The sequence below is a fragment of the Poromitra crassiceps genome (genome assembly GCF_964638095.1).
Source record: "Poromitra crassiceps genome assembly, chromosome: 22".
NCBI classification, from domain to species: Eukaryota; Metazoa; Chordata; class Actinopteri; order Beryciformes; family Melamphaidae; genus Poromitra; species Poromitra crassiceps.
This window is the reverse complement of record NC_139647.1, coordinates 1263587-1273407: the sequence shown is the minus strand read 5'-3', so window position 1 is coordinate 1273407 and position 9821 is coordinate 1263587.

The following is a 9821-nucleotide window of genomic DNA, read 5'->3' as shown; positions in this document are numbered from 1 at the left end:
CAAAACGATACGGGTGCAAACTGGGCAGTTAGTGGTGTAACAGTGCGTCCCTCGGAGTCGGCCAGACCAGCTGGAAAACACACTGCTGCAACAATGGAACAAAGCGTTAAATACCCGACGCTGAAAAGCCCCTCCTACTGTATTTCCTAACCAATGGGGTTCGCTACACGTCCCACAGCTCTCCTGCCTGCCTAGTAACATAGAGTGGGCCCCTTTGATGAAGTGGCTTCCCAACAACACCCACCGAAAACTTGTCCCAACAACATCACCCCCCACCCACTCCTTTCACCCCCACACTTTCGGCACCAAATCGTGAGATCGTCAGTGGCACGTAGGGCACGTCACGTAGGCTGCGGTTTGGGCTCAAGAAGGTCAGGATCTTTGAACTTCAGGACCATCTTTAGTTTTCCTATAAGCATATGTTCCAGTGTTGACCTACAAATTACTACAGGGACTTAAAGTAGCCTATGTGTTTGCGGTAGGCTTAAATGAACTGACGCACTTAATGAACTGACGCTTGTTTGCATAGTCCGCCCAGAGTTGACAAAGTAGCTATTTGTAACATTTCAACAGCTTGACATTTCTCGCTTTGTGACGAGATGTTGTTTTAACGGCTTTAAATTAGTTGGTATTATTTGACATTCATCAATTCAACTGTTTCGCAATTGTGTGTCATGTTGTTTCAACAATTATTAGATGAGATTCAACAACATTCTGTTTGCTTCCCGTTCCACACTGTCACACCTCCTGCACATAATACTGAATTGTCACATCATCTGTTAATTCAACAGTAGGTGCTAGTTGATTTGTTGAATGTCAACCAAAAGGCTTAAACTTTTGAAATGTTCCAAATAGGCTGTAGACCAGACAGAGGTGCCCAAATTCTTTCCTATGAAGGGCTAAAAATGTATGTGGATGGAGGGCTGTGGGCCAAAAGTAAATGTTATATGAAATGACATTACATCAATATTATAGAGACAATTTACATTCAATTTAAAATAAATTTTCAAAAATATCTACTCTTGTCTGCTTAACAGTAATTTTATTAATTTGCATAGTTGATTAAAAGAAAATCATATGCTTTTTGGGAGCATTTAAACATATTTAAAGGGAAAGTCACCTTTCTGACAGTGCATGCAATTGCAAATCAAGGTGCGTAGCCCTAAACCTACCCATAGGACCTATTCCCCATCAAACAAACAAGCAAACGTGGCCTAACCTTGTACCACTAACCTAAACTTGTACCACTGTTCCTTCAGAAGTTGTAGTTGTCATAGACTGTGCTCCATAGTTGATTGCTCTATTGCTGACAAAAAATGTGTTATTGTAAGTCGCTTTGGATAAAAGCGTCTGCCAAATGACGTAATGTAATGTAATGTAATGTAATGTGGCCTGTGGGCCCCAAATTGGGTGGCCATGCTGACTCTCTGTAAGACTAATAAAGTGTTACACATACTCTTGCTGTGCCACCTGTAGCCAATATTACTCTGAAATGTATTATATAATTATTAGCCTTTTGGCTAATCATTTAAGAGTAAACAGACCCAGCTGCAAGAAACTCATACCTTGATTTAGCTGGTGGAAAGAAATGAGAGCCTAAGGTATAGCCTACTGTGCAATTCAAACTTTGCTATGAAATTATTTTGTATAGTGTAGCATTTTTATGTGTGTATGTGCATGTGTCATAAGGATGTTGTGTGGGCGAGTGGGGGTAGCTTATGATTTAAAGTCAAAAATCGTATAATCGGATATCATTTATTAATAACATCTGTTATTCAGATATATTGATATAATCCGATCCATACACTTCTCTCACTTCTGAACGTACGCATACCATCTCCACCTCCAGCCATACACACACACACACACACACACACACACACACACACACACACACACACACACACACACACACACACACACACACACAAATGTAGGCTCTAGTCTACAGGATAATTTAATACATGTTCTTGCACCAACCTCCTTACCACTTCACCTATATAGTCTCTTTAGCTGCTGCCCAAAGAGCTATCATATCCTACAGAAGTGGATGGTTCAGGTTTCATTATTAAAATGAAATCAATGAAATCAGTCATGATATTTGACCTTTGAAAAACATAAGCAGTGCTATTTACCTTTTTAGAACAGCATACGCACTTACACCATGTTGTTTTTATGATGGTGGCCATACTGTGGTGGTGGTCCATATTTTCATTTCAAACTTGGTTTTAAATCTCCTCCATACAGTATAGCCTAATACATTTGACCCCTCGCTTTGGCATTTCCAATGATGATGTCTTCAGTAGCGTGCATGACCAACAAGAGTTTCAGACAGACCTTTGGTCACTGAATTAAAAATTAGCTCCCAGAGAAAATTTCTCCTAGAAAAAGTAGGTTACAGCTAGCTTCTCCCTACTGCCTACTGACATTGCTTAAAGTAACCTACCCAAAGAAACTGGATTAGGCTATTTGTAATTCTAATTTGTCTTTTGTTGTGATTGATAGGCCTATTGATTGAATCAGGGGCGGTTTCAGGATTAGATCTTTGGGGTGGGGCTCAGCCCCCAATCAGAATATCCTGGACTGCAGTCCCCCAAGGGGGGTCCGTGGGCATGCCCCCCCCGGGAGACAATTTTGTACATTTTAAAGTAAAAATTAATCAATCTGGTGCACTTTGAGAGCAAAATGAAGAGGCTATATTTCTGAAGAAGTACACACATCACATTAATATCCTCTTTACTGTTCTGTTGCTTTACAATGATGATGAAAAAACAATAGTCTCGCTATATATATTCTGCATACAGGTAGAATGGTAGGTAGAACACTGCTCGCTTAAATACAATGGTGGCCCATCTATACACAAATCACTTCCAGGGAAGAACTCAAGTACAAAGTAACATTTGCTTTGTAAAACATAAACATAAACAAAAGTAAAATAATAAAATAACAAAAGGGAAATTTCCCAACATTGTTTGGAATGATGTTCAGGATGTGAATATAGAGAATATAGAGCTCACAATAGGTAATTTTTTATACAGTATAAGGTCAAGTAAGAAAAATTGTATCATCACATTTTGAAATCGTTACTATGAGGCCATGGCATCAGACATTAATGTGGTTGGGCTCTTTGGAATCACAGGAGTCTCAGCTTTGTAGTCGTACCCAAATCATACAATTCCATGACTGTTTTGGCACCACAGTGTGCAAAAATAGGGAAGCAAAAAAGGCAAGAATAACATTTTTCTATTTAATTGTTGTTGTTGTTGTTGTTGTTGTTGTTGTTTGTAGGCTAACCTAATTGGAAATTGCTTGGAAATGCAAATACATCTATACCATGATGATCTATCTGAGCAGCTGTGCCATTTGATTCTTTCTGTCCTACAAAGTGTAATACACTGTATAACCAGCGGATGGCCTCAGCGCGCCATCTTTAAATAGGCTACACACTGGGCCATGGAACTACACCCCTGTAGGCAACTTGCTGGTGATTGGTGTTTTAAGTGACATATTTTACATCCCTATCAGTATCGTCCCTCATTTAATATGATCTCATCTCTGTCTGATTTGTTTTCAGCTTCACTCAGAGAGAAAATGGCTTCCACATCAGAGGAGCATCTCACCTGTCCCGTGTCCCCTGTGTCACACACTGTACACAGCTGTAGAGTGTCCCCTGTGTCACACACTGTACACAGCTGTAGAGTGTCCCCTGTGTCACACACTGTACACAGCTGTAGAGTGTCCCCTGTGTCACACACTGTACACAGCTGTAGAGTGTCCCCTGTGTCACACACTGTACACAGCTGTAGAGTGTCCCCTGTGTCACACACTGTACACAGCTGTAGAGTGTCCCCTGTGTCACACACTGTACACAGCTGTAGAGTGTCCCCTGTGTCACACACTGTACACAGCTGTAGAGTGTCCCCTGTGTCACACACTGTACACAGCTGTGGAGTGTCCCCTGTGTCACACACTGTACACAGCTGTAGAGTGTCCCCTGTGTCATACACTGTACACAGCTGTAGAGAAGTCCAAAGAGGACGATGGTGAGTTCTGCCTCTGGCTGAAGGGCTATCCTGTAGGCCTTAGAGTACCAGTCAAATCATTTAGGTTACTACAATAATTAGGTCTACTTTTGATTTTGATTATGGAAAATTCTGAAATTCCATATTTTACAGTTTATTCCATTTTTATTACCAATTTCCATGATTCCATATATTATATGGCCCTATTGCAGGATCCGTTCCGCAACCCCGTAACATGTTCTTATCCTTTTCTTCCATCAGTTCAAAGTAATGCAAATATCCTCATGTTGTGATTATTGTTGTGTTGTTTGAAAGCTCTTTTTTTTTTAAATAAAAAGTTTAATTAAATCTATTGTCTTTATTCAGGTCTAGATAAATACCATCAATTTGCTTGTTTCTCTTGCGAGATCTGGCAACACTGCCAGGACTATCCAGTGTCCAGTCCACAGTGCACATGAAGTACATTTCCGTGAGCGTGACCCCATTGACCTTGCATTCATTTTTGCACAACTTTCCAGTTGTTACTATGAGGAGGAACAGCGTGGAATCTGCTACCAATCAACATCATCATTGGTAAGTAGCAAATAGGACTAGACTTAAAAAAATGTGAACTATCCCTTTAAGTCAAGTGAGTGAAGACAGACTTCAGCACTGATTGCAAGGGCAGCAAGCACACGTTAAAGCTTATTTGAACTATAGGGAGAGTAACGTATCATTTCATCTCTACAGTAAATTTCTCAGTCCTCCTCGGTCATCTGAGCCCCGTCTTTATCTGAAAGGCCTTTAGCACTGTGAGCGGCACAAGAGAGTCTGTCTCTGCCTGTGTGAGTCTGCTCTGCACCACCTGAAGTTGGAGCCTGGACACTGTTCCATTTAGGTTTTGATTTATTGCTAGGGGAGGCAGAAACGGATCTGCTCTCTCAAGGGGACAGGAGAAGCCGTGATGTTTGGCAAATCTTGCTGAGACGCGCTGTTCTTTATCAAAGCGTTAACACTTTACACAGCAAGTTTAGATGTATATTTCAAGCTTAATGTAGAGGTAGACCCTATACTTTCTGCTGGGCTTGTATTAGATATAGTATATGTATATGGGTTTCTCTCTCTCTCTCTCTCTCTCTCTCTATATATATATATATATATATACAGTATATATATATATATTTAAGCAATATCACATGAGAGGGAGTGCGATATTGCTTTTATACAACAGTTCTATTAAACAAAGCTGATTAAAAAAATGACAAAAAGCTGAGAAAATATATGATTTCTGTATTTATTCCTCCGCCAACAAAAATAGTCCCCTCAGCTTTCTGCTTTGCTGAAAATGTAGCCTAATCAGCCTAATTAACTGCAGGCTGTCTACTTTACTACTGTCTACTCTACAGCTGTGAAGCGTTTTGTTGATTAGAGCAGCTGTGAAGCGGAGTGATCTACACACAGTGAAGCACCAGTGCATTATCATGAAATAACGGCACTCGTAGGATCCCTCTTGTCCAATCAAATTGCTCGGCCGGAACTACCTGTTGTATAAGTAAGGGATAATGTATTGTGAGCCGGTGATTACTGGCGAAATAATGACCGACAGGTGAATGGTGAATTAATCATTCACCTGAAGGTCATTATTTCCAGTAATCACCGGCTCACTATACATTATCCCGCTTAGAACACGGCCTACAACTAAATCATTCAATAATCTGACAAAAATAATTATTCAAATAGATTTTTTAATAGCGTTTTCAACGACAAAGCGGTTTCATTCGTAATTGGCACACAAGACACCACAGCTGCAACTGGTTGGCCTAATTAGTAGTGTCTTGCTGACAAAAGGCTCTTATCAACTGATTAATCCAGGTGTGGCAGAGCAGCGGTCGGTTGTCGAGAAATAATGACCGGTGAATCTTGTTGACCTTGTTGATTGACCAATCAGAATCGAGTATTCAAGAGAGCCGTGTTCTAAATATATATATATATATATATATATGAGTAGTTGAAGGAGAGTCACCGCACACAGGTAGGCTGAATTTCTTGACTTTAATTCATATTAGAAACAAGTACAAAAAAAGGACATGCGAACAACGCATTTTGCCTGCTGGCTTCTTCAGGCTCGCTAAAAGGCTGACAGCGCTGTGCACGGGGTATCTACTTGTTAATGATTTTATATATATATATATATATATATATATATATATATATATATATATATATATATATGTATATAAACTACATTTCTATGTCAACTGTTAAGCAATAATTCTTCATTAAATGTGATTTATGAGCACCAGCCTGTGTGGAGAGAGTCTGGCAGGCGAGACTAAGCCCAACCTGAGTGAAATGACCTTTTTCTCACACTGTCCTGTTCCACTGATGCAACGGAAATTTTCCATTCCATTGAATGTGCCTCGAATGAGCTAAGATGTCAGGGAGAAAACGTAATACGTTGTGTTTAGCACGGTAAAGAGAGCATATCAAATCTTTAAAAACTACACTTTCAAACAAAAGCCTATGTTATTCAAGCCAATCACTGGGACAGATCCTTCTCATGTTCCATCCAGGCTGTCATATCAGCACACACACTGTGGAGGATCTGAACTTTCTGACAAACAACCGCTGGCGACTTAGTAGACTCGGACCATTGTAGTCGACTGTATGTTCCGTCAAGGCGAGGCGAGTTTATTTATATAGCAGCACGTTACGGCAACAAGGCATTTCAAAGTGCTTTATAAAACATTAAAAGCACTGCGAGACAAAGTGAAAAAGATCATACTCAAAAGAACAAGCAAAATGCATTACATAAAAAAAAATCCAATCAAGAAAAATAGAAAGATATTTTTACCCCCCTAAGGAAACATGGAATCAAGTGGCATTACCTCTTGGTATCGCATACTCACGCTCACAATGACAGTATATTAAGTGTGCCTTACCTCTTCAAAGATAATCACAATTTAAAAGACCTTTTGTCAGCCTCACAGGACAAAAATATTTATAGCGCTATAAGATTTCAGAGTGTGAGCTCCCTCAATTCTTCCTTTCAAAAGGAAAGAAATTAAAGTCCTGTACAATGTTGAGGCTTCGTTTGTTTACCTTTTTAGGGCAGTATCGGCTACATATATAAGCACTTTTACACCTACTTGTGTCTGACACGTTTTGATTTCTACTGATTGGTAGATGGTCCATACTTTTCATTTTCAAACGTTTTAAATCTCCTCTATATTTTATTGCATTTGGCCGGGCCAAATTGGCCCTCACTTTGGCATTTTCAATGATTTTGTCTTCATGATATAAAGTTTCAATCAGACCTTTGGGCACTGAAGTATAACCGCTTCTCTATAGTGCCGATACTGACTTGACTTAAAATACCCAAAGGAACTGGATTATTTGTAATCCAAATGTGTCTTTGTTGTGCTTGAGAGTGAGCCGTATTGCTATTGATTGGATATCATTAGGAAGAGAGAGAGACAGCTATGCTAACAGGAAAGCCAGCGCACGATGAAGCACATTATGACATCAGACCGAGAAGACTGGTCATTATTTATAAGTGGTCTAACTTTGACTTCTCCCTGCAGCTTCCCCATCATGCTATCTCTCATTTTAGTAGCACATGCATTATTGAGCATTTGTGTTGATGTTGTGTGTGTGTTCTCTCTCTCTCTCTCTCTCTCTGGAATGAAATCAAAATTAGACATCTTTTGCGACTGCTCTTTGAAGCCTTTAACTTGTTTCATGTTCTCATTTCAAACATAAAGCATATTGTTTTTGGCTAATAATATAACTAAGTATGAATGAATTTAGCTCCCACTTTGTGATGCTAAATGCCAAACACAAAGCATTCTGTTTTGCTGATAATGCATTTTTGAGGTTTGTGAAGCCTTTATGGGGAGAGAGCGGGTATGCTTGTAACACCGGGGTTAGTTGTAACAGCACAATTTCCACCAATCAGGGATAAGCTAGAGTCATATGATCACTATACACACACCCATTTCCTTCCTGATCTTACATGTGCAGTTTCATCGATGTGGAAACAAAACTGCTGATTTTATAGAAAGAAAGCAAAAAAATTAAGATTTTGAGGCAAGAACGTTTTTAAAGCAAGTTTATATTTTGATTAACACATATCAGGGTATCCGCGGGGTCTTTCAGGACCATATGTCCATATTGATGTAGTATGGAAGAACGCCCAGGGGAGCCGAGCACGGGGAGAACATGCAAACTCGCCCTTTCAATGAGATAGCCCACCTGGGCACCAAGCACCGAAGGCATGGGGAGACATACCCCCAGTGCCCCCAGGCGGGAAACGAACAAACCCAGGACCTTCTTGCTGTGAGGCGGGAGTGCGAGGCAGGAACACTATACTGTAGGCCAGTGATTCCCAACCAGGGGTACGTGTACCCCTAGGGGTACTTGCAGGGGGTACTTGGAAAGATTTGATTACAATGTATTTCCAAAATGATAATAACTGGCGACTTTTTCCCAATTGAAAACTGTCAAAATTGTATTAAAGAGGAGTCATTCAAATTATTTTCATTTAATGAGATGTGTTAGAGAGGCCTACTAAAAGTTTAATATAAGTTTAATGCAACAACTTTAGGAGAATTATGGACACACATGAGTGAGGGGGTACTATCGGCATGGTAAAACAGCTCAAGGGGTACATAACACAAAAATGGTTGGGAACCACTGCTGTAGGCTACCACTGTATCACCAGGGGTGAGGATAGTTGTAACACTGTTGAAAAAGGTGTTAATGTGACTCATTTATTAAACACTTATGTGATGGAACACCACATTGCAAAATTTAATTGACTGAGATTTCAGTTGTTTTTGTTAAGACAACCCATTCATGCATGTAAGACATTTTAAAACGGTTCACTTTAAAATGATCCGTGTCGTCAAAGACACACAAACACACTCAGAGTCAAGGCAAAATGTGTTACAACCGTACCCAGTCTCCCCTACAGCACGATGACGTATATAACATAATAGAGACGTCATGAAAAATAGAGTTTAATAATGCATAGCAACATTGTCTCTAATCTCAGCAGCCACTTTGCAAACATTCCTCGCAGCCATTGTCGACTTTGACTGCGCCGGTTGCCCATGGCGACCAAGCATTAAAGCCATGCATGGCCTGTTCTCTAGTCTACATGTTTAATGAGCATCATGTGATCTGTACCTACATGTCTCCACCCTGTGAGCAGCATCTGATCTTTACATGTCTCCGCCCTGCAGACTATACATTCCATCTTCACAATTACTTTCCCTGACAAAGAATCGGACCTGGGGAAACCAGAGTCACATGACTGTCACCGACACACATATTTATTCCCGGCTTTTATAAGCAGATGACCTGAAACCCCCTGTGGCTCTGTGATTCTAGGATTACTTATTTCCTTTCACTGGTTCCCACTAAATGAGAGGACCTCTCTCTCTCTGAGTCCCCGCTCTCTGACTGTCACGTCGGATCTGTCTGTGGGTCTATCAGGGCCTCATTTCCAGTGCCGTGACTTTGGACTTTTCCACCTCATATCTCTCTCTATGCAGCATGTTAATCACGCCGGCGATTCGCTCCATTTGACTCAGTGGCTCTTAGTTTGATTAACTTGGTCTGGTGTGAATGAAACACCAAATCCAAGCAGGCTGATTGCGGCGGTTTGCAGAGCACTGTGTGTCAAATTGCCTCAGTATGTAGGCACAAAGCCTTATCTCATTCTGTAGCACTGAGTATTGCTGGGGGCGTTCAGGAGCAGTTTGCTGCTGATTTACAACATACAATCTTCATCAATGCCATGCAAATCTGTTTGCA